Source organism: Ovis canadensis, chromosome 4, assembly GCF_042477335.2.
Source record: "Ovis canadensis isolate MfBH-ARS-UI-01 breed Bighorn chromosome 4, ARS-UI_OviCan_v2, whole genome shotgun sequence".
Classification (NCBI taxonomy): Eukaryota; Metazoa; Chordata; class Mammalia; order Artiodactyla; family Bovidae; genus Ovis; species Ovis canadensis.
In genome coordinates, this window is record NC_091248.1 from 109880442 (window position 1) to 109897949 (window position 17508).

Below are 17508 nucleotides of genomic sequence, written 5' to 3' on the forward strand. Positions count from 1 at the left end.
CTTTATTCTCCTTCACAGTCTGGCCCTCGACTTCTCGGCCTCTTCTTCCCCTTCTTCCCCTGCAATGACCTGCCTCAACTGGGGTCTCCTTCACACCCTTCTCTTTGGTCCCATCCCTTCTGACGCCGAACCCCCAGCTTTCCTCACGGGCTTGGCCTGGTCGGCTTGAGCCTGATTTTGTTCCCATGCCCCTGGGCTGGGAAAAGAGTGTGTGGTGCAAAGCGGGGGCAAGCATCCCCCTCGGCGGTGGCCCCTGCCTGGTTCCCCCTCCGCCCCTCCCGAGTCCCGGTTGCGGCGCTTCCTGGGCGGATGGTTGGGACTTGCTGCGGCAGCTGCGGTTCTGCTGTGTCATGCAAGAAGGAGGCGGCGGCGGCGGCGGCGGCCGGAGCTGGAGGGGGAGGAGGGGAGGAACCTGATCTCTCCGGTAGCGAAGGGCTGAAGGCAAACACCGAGTTCCCCCAGAGCCGCCCGGGAGCAGGGAGGGCTCCGCCACCCCGGGGGGCCCTCCCCGCGGGGCAGATGGTAAGTGGGGCGGCGCAGGTGGTCGCCTTGGGAAGGGAGCGTGCAGGGGGTTAGGTGGGAAGGCGGGGAGAACTAGGAATCACCCTGGCCAAACTGAAGGAGCCCAGTGCCCAGCTGAAAGGGACCCAGGCCACAATAAGGATGACCAGTGGCAATAGTTACCGTTCGAATAACGCCCCGCAGGTGACCCAGGCTACACAGAGGAGTAGTGCATCCTGAACCAAGGACCCAGCTAGAGGCAATGTTTCAGAGTTAGAAAACCATCATCCCATCAGCCCTGGCGCTTTAGGGTACAGCTGATAGCAGAAGTCGACATACACCCTATTCCTATAGCCTGACTGAGCTTTATGGGTTGTCTTGTTTAAAACTAGGAAAGGGTATGGAAACCTGCCCAACCTCACTTTAGCCACAGACATAATGCTCTTGGCCAGTGGCCTTGGACAAACAGCCTCTGGTGCAATTAAACAATCAATAGGAAAAATAGCTTCTTTCCCTTCCCCACCCTCCTTTCCCAAGCAGCTCCAACCAGGGAAATTTATTCTGTTTAAAGGAGAAAGAAAACTATGCCTTATGGTTTCTCTCCCACCTTACCCTCTGTCAGCCTCAGTCCTGCTACACAAACTGCCCACCCCAGTTTTAGACTATGATTTACATTCAATGAGGGGACTGTCTAAAGCCTGAAGAATTTTCACCTCTGCTGCCCTTTACTGGGAGGGGATTCAGAAACGTAGAACTACAAGCAGTGAACATGGGGACATGGGGACAGGCTGGGCATGTAGGAAAACTGCTTCTTTTACCTGAGTGCAGTTCTCAGGACAACTTAACATAAACACACATATATATTATATATATATATATATATATATATATATATATATATATATGTATATATATTATTCTTGTCCATTTTGCTCCTGGAAATCAAAGCACTTTCTGCAACATCATTTTTTTTTTTTTAATGTCAGTCATACATTAGCAGTAAGGGGTTGGCGGGATTAACTGAAAGGCTAATGACTGTCTCAGAAGCACATGCTGTTGCTAGGGAACTCAAGCTCGTCCTGCTTTCTAATCACTCATATGTTATGTGGAAATCAAACTTCTCAGGGTGTTATTAAAATGAATGGCATTTGGTTAAAGGAGTTCTCGCTTGTGTTGTAGCATCCTGAATTATTATCGACTCCCTCACACCCACATATCTTGTTTTCCTAATTTGATTTCTGTATGTGCGTCACTACCAGGGACACGCAGACTAGACCAGTCAGGTTCACTTCCTGTTTCTCAGAACTGGTTTATATTTGGTCTCGTAGCTTTAGCTGGTAAAATATTATCAAACTGATACTCTTGAAGAGAAATCTGTGCTTGCCGTGAAAACCGATTATCCCAATTAAATTCTAATTCCCATAGAAAATGTCATAATTTGAGGAATAAGGTATACTGCCAGTTGCCATTTGAGAAAACCATTCTTGAAATGTAAAGCCTAGAAAAACCCATCATCTTTATTTCTTTTACCCAGAATCTTCATTCCTCAGCATTAGAACTAAAACAAACTCAATTTGAGGGCAGATTTAAGTGTGATATTTCTAAAATAAAACTCAAAAAAAAAATACACACTGAAGCTGGGGAAATCATTTAGACTAAATAAGGCATAGAACTGAATAGAATCCAGGCCCCAGAAGTACAAATAAGCTTGGGTTAGCATTGGGGCCCTCAGAGAACAGAGTGTGATTACAAGGCTACAGTACAAAGAGAAGCCCATCTCTCTCTACTAATTGTCTCTTTTGCCAGTTCTCCTATGTCCCTGGATAAGACAGCCTTGCTTCGTTTTCAGTTCCTTCCTCTTTATAACAAGGATATCAAAAAAGGCAATATCATAAAGATAAACACTATGCAGTTAGAGAGGTTCTGATGTAGATCATTTGTTTGGATGAAAGATAATAGGGTATCTATGGCATTGAGGAGAGACCAGCCAACGGCAATTTAGGAAATTTTAATAGGCTGGATGACCTTGGGTGAGCTAGTACAAGTCTTCTCCTGTCTGTTTCCTCATGGAAGCTAAACAAATACTGGGCTACAGAATCTTTGAGATTCTTTCCATTGACAAATCTGTGTTGTACTGAACTCACTGCATAAAAATTTCAATTTTAGCTGAATTTTGCAATGTTAAATTTTGGCACTGAAATTTTAAAACCTAGCCATAGAAACCTTGGAGGAAATTATAATAGGAAAGAGTATGTTGTTGACACATCACTTTATAGTGTCAGTTGCCAGACAAATAAAATTTACCTGACTCCCAAAGTACTTAACTCTGCTTACTTTCAGGTGTTGTAGAAGGAACAGGATGAAAGGTAGAAAGGATGTAAAAATGTATCAAAAGCGCCTTCATTCAATTTAGATTTATTTAACCCAAAGTACTTTGATGAACAAAATGGTGGAATGATGAATAAAAGCTATTAAAGAATTACATGATTAACTGAACTCTCATGGAGTTACAGGCAAAAATATACCTAGATTTTTAAAATTTTCAGGCTCAAGGTGTTAAGAAGTAGCATGAAGAAATGTGAGATTTGTGCCAGACAGAGAAGATCTGACTTCGAAACCCAACTCTTCCACTCTCTCTATTCATTATTGAGTGCCTGCTATGTGTCAGGTACCGTGCTAGGCACTGGGAATACACAGATGAATAATACAGTCTCCTCTGAAGGATCTTGTAGTTTAATGAGGAGACAGATAAGTACAAAATTGATCACACAATACTAGGATGTTAGCAACATGGGAGCTCACTGGAAAGGTATACACTTAACCTTCACCTTGCATAGTCACGGTCCCTAACCATAGAAAATGAATTTAGAGAGGAGATCTGAGGCATAAGTAGAATAATCCAGACAAGTGGGCAAGTCAAAGAGAAATGTAGACCAAGCAAAGAAAGTATTATGTGTAAAGTCCTGAGGCTAAGAAGGTGTGCCCATAGAGTTGAAGGTGAAGGGCAGAGCCTAGCAAGTAATAGATTCTGTCTTGTATGAATGCATAGCAGAACCCAGAAAGATCAGCAAGGTCTTGTATTATGAAAAGTCTTATATATCCTCCTAATAAGTTTCAACTAACCCTAAAGCCAGTGGAGAACTACTGATGAGTTTTAAGGAGCATAGTGAGGCAATCAAATGTCCATTTTATAAAGTTCACTCCAGTTTGGAGAATTTATTAGTGTGAGCAACACAATAAGCAGGGAGATGAGCTCAGAGGCTATTTCAGCATTATGGGGATAAAAATGATGGACACCTAAACTAAAGCAACAAGAATAGAGATGGAGAGAGGAGAAGGATTCAAGAGAAATTGAGGATATAGAACAAACTGAATTTTATTATTGATTATGTCTGCAGGATTCAGGAACAGGAGAAGATATACAGCTCAGATAAATGGAAAGATGGTGGTACCATTTGCCAAGATGAAGAGATATAGGTTGAGGAGGGAATTTAGTTTAATTTGAAACATGGTCTTTGAAGTATCCATAGGATATCAAAACGAAGCTTTCTATTACATAAATACACAGGGGAGTCGAGAGCTCAAGAGAGAGAGAGATGTGCTGGAATCATCAGAATGAGTAACAGTCCATGGAAGTAGATGACACCTTCAAGATAAAAGGTATAGAGTAAGAAGAGAGAAAGACCTCTTCTGAAACCTTATGGGAATGCAAACATTGAAAAAATGAGGAAAAAAAGACACAAAAAAGAACATCCAGAGAGGTAGAAGGACCAGGAACAAGTAGTTTCGGAGAAGTCAAGAGAAATTGGCAATTGTTTGAAATGCTGGAGACAGGTGAAGAAAAATAGACAGAAATTCCTTGGTTTTAACAACAAGGTCAGTGTTATGTTCAGAAAGAAGGAGTTTATTAGGAAAAGGAGATAGTAACCAGACTGCAGTGGACTGAGGAGTGGATATGAGTAGAGGATGTAGATAAAGTTCTTTGTAATAAGAAGGACTAAAAACTAAGTAGGGAAGGAAAATGAAAATATCAGGAAGAGAAAATCATGATCTGTGAGGTTAAGGATGCATAGGAAAAGAAGGAAATAATATAGTAATATGAAATTCTGGATACTTTTGGGCTTCTTCAAATTGAATGACATCAGTTTATTCAGTTCAGTCACTCACTCGTGTCTGACTCCTTGCGACCCCATGCAGCACGCCGGGCCTCCCTGTCCATCACCAACTCTCGGAGTGCACCCAAACCCATGTCCATCGAGTCGGTGATGCCATCCAACCATCTCATCCTCTGTTGTCCCCTTCTCCTCCTGCCCTCAATCTTTCCCAGCATCAAGGTCTTTTCAAATGAGTAAGCTCTTCGCATCAGGTGGCCAAAGTATTGGAGTTTCAGCTTCAACATCAGTGCTTCCAATGAACACCCAGGACTGATCTCCTTTAGAATGGACTGGTTGGATCTCCTTGCAGTCCAGGGGACTCTCAAGAGTCTTCTCCAACACCATGGTTCAAAAGCATCAGTTCTTCAGTGCTCAGCTTTTTTTATAGTCCAACTCTCACATCCATACATGACCACTGGAAAAACCATAGCCTGACTAGACGGGCCTTTGTTGACAAAGTAATGTCTCTGCTTTTTAATATGCTGTCTAGGTTGCCATCCACCATTTGCTCAAGCCAAAAAGCATGTAGATATTCACGGTTCTTCTTTTCCTCCATTCTCATGGCTCCTCCATAAAGAATTTAGGTCCACTTTAACCCTCAAAAACATTTCCCAAATCTGTCTCTTTCTGTCTCCACTGCCACCACCCTAATACAGACATCATCTTCTGGGCTCCTGTAATAGCTTCTAATTGGTTTTCCTATTTCCACTTTTGCCTCCTCTCTCCACAACGCAGCTAGAGTGACATAAATCATAAAACATAGATCGTATCACTTCTGTCTTAGAATCCTTCCTTGTCTTCTGATTACACTTGAAATAAAGCCCAGACTCCGTTGCCGGGCAGAAAGCCTTCTCTGGCATCCCAGACCGCCTCTCTTTGATCTCTTCTCCCACCACTCTCCCCTGACTCCAACTGCAGTGGTCTTTTTTTCTATTCCTCGAATGCATTAGATTTGCTCTTGTATTTAAAGGACTTCACCTAGATATTTCCTTTTCCTGGATTTGATTATTCTAATCTTTGTTTAAATGTCACCTCCTCAAGCAGGTCCACCCTGACCACCTGGCTGAAAGTACCCTTCCTTGCCCCTTCCCACCCATCTTAGTAAAGCTTTATTATTGTGTGTTTCTATTCTTATAAATGAGAACCCTTCTAAAATGTAAACCCCATGAGGATTCCTGGCAGATGGTAGGTACTTAAAAATGTTCACCGCATGTTTATAGAAGGCAAAAGAGAAGAGCAATTAATTATCAGAAGCTAGAGGCATCAAGGACCAAAGCCTGATGTGGTTCAGGAATGGCCAGTGATGGTGATTACTAGACTTTTAAGGTTCCAGGTGTGGAAGGGTTATTAGCTGTGTCACCCTGGACATTCATATTCTCTGAGCTTTATTTTGGAGTTAATAATAACACATGCCTCATAGGGCTGTTAGGAAAATTAAATGACATAGCATAGATATAGGTATAAGCAGTCTTGAGCTATTTTCAGGTAGTCAGGACTTCTGCAAATCAATTCATAATTTCTACACTGAGCTTTTCATATGGGCTCCCCTACAATGGAGTTAACATTTGAAGTAGCATTGACATGTATACACAACCATGTGTAAAATAGAGAGTGGAAAGCTTCTGTACGGCACAGGGAGCTCAGCTTGGTGCTCTGCGATGACCTGGGTGGGTGTGATGTGGGGAGGGAAGCTCAGGAGGGAGGGGGTGCGTATAGCTGGTTCACATTGTTGTACAGCAGAAACTAACACAACACTGTAAAGCAATTATACTCCGATTGAAAATTTTTTTTTAAATTGAGGATTACTTCTTATTGGGGAAAATTTGATAAAATTCCGAGTTTTAAAAATTACTAGGATTCTGAAAGAATATGGAAATTGGACAATTTAAGAAGAAATCAGAGCACTGCTACAAATCAATAAGAAAAGCATCAAAAACGCCCATGAGACTGGGTAAAAGCTATGACAGCAGTTAAGGAAACACAAATAGGTCTTTAAAATATGCAAAAGTGCTCAGCCTTTCTAATAACAAGTAATATGCAAATTACAACTGCAATAGGAGATATTTTTTACGTACTGCTGTTGTTCAGTTGCTAAGCTGTGTCTGACTCTGCAACTGCATGGACTTCAGCATGCCAGGCTTCCCTATCCATCACCATCTCCCGGAGTTTGCTCAGATCCATGTCCGTGGAGTCGGTGATGCCATCTAACCATCTCATTGTCTGCCACCCTATTCTCCTTTATTTTACTTATTGAGTTGACACAAATCAAAAAGTTTTATTAGCATACTTGGTTTGCCAGGCTGGGGAGTGGGCATTATTTTACATTGTCAATAGGATGAAAATTGATATAACCCCTGTGAAGGGTAACTTGGCAGTATTTATCAAATTTCTAAATGTACAAAGCCTTTAGCCTAGCAGCTCCATTTTTCTATATTTATCCAATAGATATACTGCCAAATATTGAAGAATGACTCTTCTAGTATCTTTACTAAAGCATTATTTATGGTAGATAAAGAATGAAAACAACCTGCATGTCCATTGATAGAGAAATGGCTAAATAAATTATGGCACAGTTACACAGCTGAATGGTGGGCAACTGTTAAAAATTATGAGGTATGGTTTCCTCATCTGCAGTGACAGTGTGCTCAGGAAGAGAAATGATCAGAGTCAAGAGTTATTTTAAAGAACTTGACAATTAGATGGAATTAGTGAGTTATGGAGAGGGAGGTAGTATCATGACTAACTTGAAATTTCTTCAAAGATGGGATGAATGAGCAGAGACATCAATGACTGAGATGGAAAATCTTGGGACAGTTGCAGAACTGCAGTATCTGTCTAAGTGGAGATGTTTACTGCAGTTTCATTATATGGGTTGGAAGTTCAAGAGAGTTGCTAGAACTGGGTTTATAAATTTGAGAGAAGATTGCCTAGGAAGGGTAGATATGATCAAAAGAAAAGCAGACCCACAATTAAACTCTGATCATTTACAGATTGAATAGAGAGAGAAAAAAAGAAAAAAGACCTGATAATGGAGACCAAGAATCAGAAATCAGAGAACTAAAACCAGGAGACTATGGGACTAAAGCCACCAAGAGAGGAATATATTAAGGAGGATATATTAAGAATATATTAAGCATTTAACATCAATTCATGTTAAATGCTGCCCCAAAGTCCAGGAAGATCACTATAATTTGTTTTCCTCATAAACCCTAAGCTCCTTGAAAGTTGCAATTATCTGATTTATTTTTGTATCCTTAGGGCTTTCCCTGTACCTCTCAGGTATAATCAAGATCAGTATATTTTTGTTAAATTGGAGAGAAAAACAAAGATACAGAAAGAGAAATAGAGATACAAAAAACAACAACAATAGTATGTGTCTTTGTGTCTCAATAAATAAATAAAGCATATTCTCTTGAACTGTACTGTAAACCAAACTTGATCTTAGAAAGATCCCTTGGTTTTACTCCCAAGCTAACATGTTAATTAAGCTCTCACAATGCCACGTTGCTGGGATGTTAAATGCCTCCTGAAAATATTTTGATAAATAATATTCTCCTGTGTCTCATCATTCTGAGTCATTTTTGTCTTTATTTAGGTCCTGGCTGATGACAAAAACAGCAATTTGCTTTTCCTCACCCATATGACTCCATCATATCACCTTGAATTGGTTGATGGAGTCTGGAGAATCCATTTCTGTAATACACTGTAACCACTCATAAGGATGCCCAGCCCCAGTTTCCCATCAAAGAGAAAAATGACTTTGGGTAGGAAGAAACATACTACCTCTTAGAGAAACCACCAGCTTCTCAGTTTGTTATTGTTTCTGCCAAAAGGTGCTACTGCTTTCAGGAGAGAATGTAGAGGATGCCGAAGGAGAAAAGGGTTTGGCTTTGTCCTGAGAATGTGGAAAGCTTCTACACCACAAAAGAGATGTCATCACTTTTGGGTCCAGGGTCCTCTAGTTAGAAACCGAAGTAATAGGTGCAGCCCACCAGGCTCCTCCGCCCCTGGGATTTTCCAGGCAAGAGTACTGGACTGGGTTGCCATCACCTTCTCCAGTAATAGACATCACTTAAACAATATTTAAAATGTCATAACATCCTGTATTACTTGGTGAGACCAGAGACTAGTCCATTTTTCTGTAAAGGATAATAGTTTAGGCTTTGTGGGCCACACAGTCTCTGTCCCACCTACTCAGCTCTGCCTTTGTAGTGCTGAAGAGGCCACAGACAATAAGTAAATGAATGACCTTGGCTGTGTTTCCCATTAAGCTTTATTTATGGAAAATGAGATTTGAATCTCATATAATTTTTGCATGTCATGAAGTATCATTCTTCTGTTGATGTTTTGCAGCTACTTAACAATGTGAAAACCATTTTTAGCTCACAGGCCATGCGAAAAACAGGGGTGGGCTGGATTTGGCCCATGGATGTTAGCTTGGCAACCTCTGATTTCAGACAAACAAGAAGACCATGTCGTGAGAAAGATTTTCAGATTCAGAGCTCTGAAGAAAATAATCTGTTTCATATATATCCTTTATTTTAACTTCTCAAATTTATTTGAACGTATAAACACATTTGCCTACATCTGACTTAGTATGTCTCCTCAGTTCAGTGTTGATTTAACAGTTGGCCCCTTCTCAGCCATGTAATGAATGAATGCATGTCAATGTAATGTTTCTATAGAGCAAACTGAAGAATTCTTATCACTTGTCTATATCAACAACCAAACCAAGAGAGGACATAGTAATTCTAATCACATTTTTAAGCTGCATTAATTCATTCAGTAAATACTTATTAATGATCACTTTCATATACTGCAGTACTGTTAGGGAGTTAGAGATAGAAGAGATAGAAGATAGATTTAAAACTCTAGTGGCTGACAGGTGTCAGAATTGTTTGAATGTATTACAGTATAAATATAGTCATTTAAGCCTCAGATAGGTAGGCAAAAACTAAGTTTAAATCTGAGCACTTTTGTGTCTCAGATGTGTGACCTCAGGATGATTACATAAACCATATAAGCTTCATTTTCCTCTGTTTAAAATGAACATCATAATACCCACCTCCCAAGGAGGTGCTGTGGGAATTAAATAAGACATAATGTATATAATTCAGCTAGCATGGTACCTGTACACGGTAAGTAATAAGTAAGTGAAGGTTGCTCAGTCGTGTCCGACTTTTTGTGACCCCATGAACTATACACTCCATGGAATTCTCCAAGCCAGAATACTGGAGTGGGTAGCTGTTCCCTTCTCCAAGGAATCTTCCCAATCCAGGGATCGAACCCAGGTCTCCCACGTTGCAGGTGGATTCTTTACCAGCTGAGCCACCAGGGAATTAGTTGTTGTATTGCACCAATATGAAGGTAGATAATTTCCTCAAAAGAAACACACAATTAAAGGCAAAATAGAATAGCCATGTGAGTTAAGAACTTAGGGATACAAATGAAAACTCACAGACCTGAACGTGGATAGCTGGTAGAGCCATCAAAATAAAAGCAGAAATGACGTTGTCACAGGAGCTTACAATAAGGCAGCTGGCTAGTTGTCTTGCCTTTGCCTTCCAGATGGAACAAGATGCTGGATTATCTGAGGAGCCCTGCCTATAGTTCTAGTTCTCTGTTCTTATTAGAGAGAAAGTACATCAGAAAAACATCTATTTCTGCTTTATTGACTATGCCAAAGCCTTTGACTCTGTGGATCACAATAAACTGGAAAATTGTGAAAAAGATGGGAATACCAGACCACCTGACCTGCCTCTTAAGAAACCTGTAATGCAGGTCAGGAAGCAACAGTTAGAACTGGACATGGAACAACAGACTGGTTCCAAATAGGAAAAGGAGTACCTCAAGGCTGTATATTGTCACCCTGCTTATTTAACTTCTATGCAGAGTACATCATGAGAAACACTGGGCTGGAAGAAGCACGGGCTGGATGAAGCACAAGCTGGAATTAAGATTGCCGGGAGAAATATCAATAAGCTCAGATATGCAGATGACACCACCTTTATGGCAGAAAGTGAAGAGGAACTAAAGAGCATCTTGATGAAAGTGAAAGAGGAGAGTGAAAAAGTTGGCTTAAAACTCAACATTCAGAAAACGAAGATCATGGCATCTGGTCCCATCACTTCATGGGAAATAGATGGAGAAACAGTGGAAACAGCGTCAGACTTTATTTTTTTGGGTTCCAAAATCACTGCAGATGGTGATTGCAGCCATGAAATTAAAAGACGCTTACTCCTTGGAAGGAAAGTTATGACCAACCTAGATGGCATATTCAAAAGCAGAGACATTACTTTGCCAACAAAGGTCCATCTAGTCAAGGCTATGGTTTTTCCAGTGGTCATGTATGGATGTGAGAGTTGGACTGTGAAGAAAGCTGAGCACTGAAGAATTGATGCTTTTGAAGTGTGGTGTTGGAGAAGATTCTTGAGAGTCCCTTGGACTGCAAGGAGATCCAACCAGTCCATTCTGAATGAGATCAGCCCTGGGTGTTCTTTGGAAGGACTGATGCTGAAGCTAAAACTCCAGTACTTTGTTCACGTTATGCAAAGAGTTGACTCATTGGAAGACTCTGATGCTGGGAGGGATTGGGGGCAGGAGGATAAGGGGACGACAGAGGATGAGATGGCTAGATGGCATCACCAACTCGATGGACATGAGTTTGAGTGAACTCTGGGAGTTGGTGATGGACAGGGAGGTTTGGCGTGCTGCAGTTCATGGGGTCGTAAAGAGTCGGACACGACTGAGCGACTGAACGGAACTGAACTGAACTGATGTCATCAGTATCAGCCCCAGCATCTGGCTTCCTTCTAGTCAGGTCAGCTGTGAGCCTTTGACATCTGTAGGTCCCTCCTGTTACACCTCCCACTCCATCTTTATTCAATTCTGTGCTTCCACCTTGACCTCCACACCTTCTGTCTCTGGTCATTTTGCCTCGCATCCAGATTCACTTTAGATCTGGGACATCCTCCTGCACCCTGGTCTTCTTGACCTTGGTTCTGATGTCTTGTTTAGCTTATCACTGACCAGTCCTCATTCCAGAGGGTTGTATTCTGTTCTCCACACTCCTGCCATGGTCTCCTTAAACTGTGGTACACGTGTGCCTTCATGCTGGACTTCATAGAATTAGTAGCTTCTTGAACTTCACCTTGGTGAGAGACATCAGGTCTTGCAAAGCTCAGCTGCCCTAATCCAAGCCAGCTTCTGTGTTCACAGCCCACACCCTAGAAAGAGCTCTTCACTCCCTACTGGGCGCACTCTCTCTCTCCACTGGCCATGTTTTGTCAGCTAGTTCTAACATGCCTTGTGATCCTGTTATGGCAACATCAATAATGCTTTCCCAATACAAATGACAGAATTAATAGGACAGGGCCACAATATAGGAGTAATGGAGAACTTCAACACCTACTGACAAGCTCATTCTGCTGAAAAGTAGACATCAAATAAAGTTGGCATGACTTAAATTTAAACTAATCGCTTATTGAAGAGGTACTATTCTATGCTTAATTCTAACCAGCTAAGAAGAATGTGTTGGTGAAGTGGAAGTGACAGACAGCTTAAAGTAAGTGACCACGGTATCCTTGAATTTGTAGTAGCCGGAGAAGGCAATTCTTTGCTTGCTAACCGGATATAAAGAAGACTTGAGCAAGTTAAGAGAAAATACGGACATAAGGCTCTATCTGGCCAGAAACTAGGAAAGAAAGCTCAAGAATAGTAAAATGACTTGAAATTTGAACTCTTATAAAGCCAATGATTTCAATACAGAAAAGAGAGCATCTAAATAAAAAAGATCAATGTTGCTGCTCAAGAAGCATCTGATTAGCTCTTGTTTTTAAAGGACACTCACAGAAAATAGATAGGAGTAAGGGGAAACCTCACTCTAAAGGACTCAGACCTGTGAAAACAATGCTAGAGGGCTTAACATCCAGAGACAAGTAAGCTCTGAGCAAAGTACTGGTGACGATGGTTTGCTGTTTGTTTTTTTGTTTATAGATATAGTAAGATAATAGCAACCCACTCCAGTATTCTTGCTTGGAAAACCCCATGGACGGAGGAGCCTGGTAGGCTACAGTCCATGGGGTCACAAAGAGTCAGACACGACTGAGTGACTTCACTTTCTTTCTTTTCTATAGTAAGATAATAATAAAGAAGGAGTAGTGCTACTGAATGAGGCAGACTGTTTGATGTTAAGGAAAGTTATGACCAACCTAGATAGCATATTAAAAAGCAGAGACATTACTTTGCCGACTAACGTCCGTCTAGTCAAGGCTATGGTTTTTCCAGTGGTCATGTATGGATGTGAGAGTTGGACTGTGAAGAAAGCTGAGCACCGAAGAATTGATGCTTTTGAACTGTGGTGTTGGAGAAGACTCTTGAGAGTACCTTGACTGCAAGGAGATCCAACCAGTCCATTCTAAAGGAGACCAGTCCTGGAAGGACTGATGCTGAAGCTGAAACTCCAATACTTTGGCCACCTCATGCGAAGAGTTGACTCATTGGAAAACACCCTGATGCTGGGAGGGATTGGGGGCAGGAGGAGAAGGGGACGACAGAGGATGAGATGGCTGGATGGCATCACTGACTCGATGCACGTGAGTCTGAGTGAACTCCGAGAGTTGGTGATGGACAGGGAGGCCTGGCATGCTGCGATTCATGGGGTTGCAAAGAGTCGGACACGACTGAGCGACTGAACTGAACTGAAAAGCCAGAATCATCCAGCTATAGTCTAGTTCACTAGACGCTAGTATATAAGGGTTTCCCTACACATTTTTAATACCTTTAAAATCAGAAAGTGTCTTCAATAGATGTATTTATTGTGGTCAGGTTTGGGCGGAAGGAAGTGAAAGTGAAAGTCGCTCAGTCATGTACAACCCATGGACTATAGCCTGCCAGCCTCCTCTGTCCATGGAATTTTCCAGGCCAGAATACTGGAGTGGGTAGCCGTTGCCTTCTCCAGGGGATCTTCATCTGTCCCTGAAGTCTGAACTTTTCTACTTATGAGAGCCAATAGATTCAATATTTTGTTTAAGCCTATTTGAGTTAGATTTCTCTTTCCTGAAACCGAAGCATCCTCAAAAGATAGAACAAACATGATTAGTAAGGAATGGAATGAATTTTCAATAAATAGTTAAATATTAAAAATGACCCATACAAGAGAAATGATATATGTTGAAAAATGAAAGTGGTGTAAGCATTTATTGACCTTAGAGTGGTAAAAACCTGAGTGAAAGAATAAAGGTTTATGATTTGTAAAAGGAAAACATTTATAGATTTGATTACTTGAAACTTTTTAGCTTATGTAGATGAAACAGTACTACAAACAAAATTAAAAGATAAATGAGAGATTCTAGAATTTTTGCAACCAAATATATATATGACAAAGGGTAGTGTCCTTTATCGGAGAAGGCAATGGCAACCCACTCTGGTACTCTTTCCTGGAAGGTCCCATGGGCAGAGGAGCCTGGTAAGCTGCAGTCCATGGGGTCGCTAAGAGTCCGACACGACTGAGCGACTTCACTTTCACTTTTCACTTTCATGCATTGGAGAAGGAAATGGCAACCCCCTCCAGTGTTCTTGCCTGGAGAATCCCAGGGACCGGGGAGGCTGGTGGGCTGCTGTCTCTGGGGTCGCACAGAGTAGGACACGACTGAAGCGACTTAGCAGCAGCAGCACCAGTGTCCTTTATATATAAAGTACTCTTACAAATTTTAAGAAAAATACATTTTTAAAAGTGTAAAGAACACGAGAAAGGTAAAAAACATGAACAAGCCATGTGGGTAACGAATATGAAACAGCAAAAGAGAAGAAAGGGAATTCAACTGGTCAACTAAATGAAAAAGGTCCAGAGTTAATAGTAAAGAAAAAGTGAAAGAAAAGTGAAAGTGTTAGTCACTTAGTCATGGCCGACTCTTTGTGACCCCCATGGACTGCACCCTACCCGGCTACTCTGTTCATGGATTTCTCCAGGCACAAATGCCGGAGTGAGTAGCCATTCCCTTCTCCAGGGGCTCTTCCTGACCCAAGAATCAAACCTGGGTCTCCCACATTGCAGGCAGGTTCTTTTTACTGTCTGAGCCACCAAATAAAACCAGATATCTTTGTACCTAACAAATTGTCAAGAACTTTAAAATAATAACTTCCATAGATAAAGATTCAGGGAAATAAACACCCTCATAAAATATGGGGCATGTAAATTGGTTCATGAGCTTCCCTGGTGGCTCAGACAGTAAAGAATCTGCCTGCAATGCAGGAGACCTGGGTTTGATCTCTGGGTCAGGAAGATACCCTAGAGAAGGGAGCGGCTACTCACTTCAGTATTCTGACCTGGAAAATTCCATGTATAGAGTAGCCTGCAGGCTACAGTCCATGGGATTGCAAAGAGTTGGACATGACTGAGCCACTTTCACTTTCAAATTGATTCAAGCATTCTAAAGAGCAGTTTGGCATTATGTACTTAAAATCTTAATATGTGCAAACCATTTAAAAGAGTAATTTCAGTTTTAAGACTTTATCCTAAGAAAATAACCAGAAATACTCACAACATTTAATATAAGAGTACTTAGTAAAGCGTACCTTCTTTATAATATTGAACACTTAGAGATAACCTAAAAGTTCAAAAAGAACTATTCTATAAATCATAATACATTCCTTTGATGAAAACTATGAATCCAGTAGGAAGCAGATTGTGGAAGATGCCATGATATCAGAAAATGTAGGTAATTTATTTTTCAATATATATGCTCAAAAAAAAAAAAACTGGACGGACATAGGAAACTATTGATAGTAATAATATCTCAATAATGGACGGATTTTCTTCTTTGTGAGTTTTGAATATTCTAAATCCACCTCGTGTTTTGCACGTATTTTTAGGCACTGGAATGCCAAGCCCAGTGCTTTGGACATAGAAGGTACTTAACAAATACATGCTGAACTGAACTGAGTGATCAGTTGCTGGTTAAAAAAATGCAGTGAGGTTGTCTTGTGGGGTAGTGCACTCACAAGAGTTGTTTAAGCAGAAACTAGCTAGCCATCTGTTGTACTAAAGACTTCCATTTCATTAAAATAAAAAAATGTCTACACCTTGCCCAACTCCATTTTCTTCCTAGCCATTTCCTGCTTCCTTCACAGCCAAACTTCCAAGAAGAGTCTTCCCTTTATCCATTTCAGGGTGACTTCCAATGCTCTAGAAACTGTACTCATCAGATCTAGTCCCCAGACTTTGTCATTCACCCTATCCCAGAGAGAATTGCTTATCCTTTCTTCTTTGAGGGTCTCTTCTCTCTTTACTTGCAGACTTCACTCTGTCCCAGTCTCATGCTCTCTCTCTGGACCTTTCCAGTCTCCTCCTCCGGCTCTTCTTCCTCTGACTGCTCCCTGCATGCTTTTTTCCCCACAGAGTCTTGGCACTCTTCTCACTCTATGGCCTCCTCAGGATATCCCATCCATTCTCAGAATTTAGCTACCCACGGGCCCTGAACCTATATAGTCAGTCCAAACTTTGCTCCAGACCCACAGACGTGTCTTTCATTTGCCATTGGATATCCTGTAGTCACTGCAAACTCAATATCCTCATCCTCCCTTCCCCCCACTTTTGCTCTCCTCCTATTTAGCTTCGTTAATGTCATTACACTTCAACTTTGGCCTCTCTCCCCTACTCCCAAGTGGCTCTCTAATCAATGACTATGTCCTCAATGCTACTTCTAAATCTCCCTTGGATTTGCCACTACTCTCCATGCCCCTGCTGCTATGGTGACTCAGACCATAATCCCTTCCTTAGACTATTACAGTGACCTTCTAATTGGCTTTCCTGGCTCCAGTATCCCTTTACTCTAGTTCACCTGTCATCCTGCTACCACAGTTTAATTTATTTTTTTTTTAAATATGAACGATCACATCTCTTCCCTATTTAGGAACCTGTGATACCTTTCATGCTTATTGTCTTCAGTGTGAAGTCCAGCATAAAGTCCCTTAATTGTAAATCAAGGTTCTTCTCGATATTACTACAACCTCCCTAACCAGTTATTTTCAACCCACATCAGACTCCCCTGTCTTTGCTGAATGCAGTTTGCCTTTACACACTTTTGTGCTTTTCCCCACTTTTTTCCCTTGGATCTACTTTCCTCAGCCAACTTATTGCCTCCTTCAGTGCCCAACCCAAACTTCAGTGTCTCTAGGGGAAAAAACCCTCTGCAGCTTCCAAGACAGACAATTTGACAAGAGATATGGTATTTAAAGCAATGAGCTAGATGGGCAATTGTAGAGGACCAAGCCCCGGGGAGCTACCAGCATTCAGAAATCAGGGAACACCCAGCAGGAGACTGAAAAGGAACAAACAACGAGGTAGAAGGAAAGCACATGTGGTGTGATGGAAGCAAAGCAAAGCAAACGTTGCAGTGAAAAGAGATGGATCACCAGGGCCAAGTATTATGGCTGCTGAGAGGGCAGTAAGATTAGGATGGAAAACTGACCAGTGGATCTGACAACACAGAGGTCATTGCAACCTTCACAGGTGTGTTTGTAGTAGAAGTTCAGTTCAGTCGCTCAGTCGTGTCCAGCTCTTTGCGACCCTATGAACCGCAGCACACCTGGCCTCCCTATCCATCACCAACTGCCAGAGTCTACCCAAACCCATGTCCATTGAGTCAGTGATGCCATTCAACCATCTCACCCTCTGTCGTCCCCTTCTCCTCCTCTGTCGTCCCCTTCTCCTCCTGCCCTCAATCTTTCCCAGCATCAGGGTCTTTTCCAATGAGTCAGCTCTTCGCATCAGGTGGCCAAAGTATTGCAGTTTCAGCTTCAACATCAGTCCTTCCAATGAACACCCAGGACTGATCTCCTTTAGAATGGACTG

At 41.7% G+C, this 17508-nt stretch overlaps 1 protein-coding gene across 4 annotated transcripts in view; it reads left to right on the forward strand.

The window, feature by feature from the left end:
* The first annotated feature begins 282 nt into the window (after nucleotides 1–282).
* MKLN1 (muskelin 1) overlaps nucleotides 283–17508 on the forward strand; it is a 377726-nt gene continuing 360500 nt past the window's right edge. Inside the window, exon 1 of one of the 4 annotated variants that reach the window (XM_069588394.1) lies at nucleotides 283–522. The gene's annotated coding sequence lies outside the window, so the exon portion shown is untranslated. The remainder of the gene's footprint in view (nucleotides 523–17508) is intronic. The other 3 variants (XM_069588395.1, XM_069588398.1, XM_069588393.1) reach the window with 3 other exon arrangements.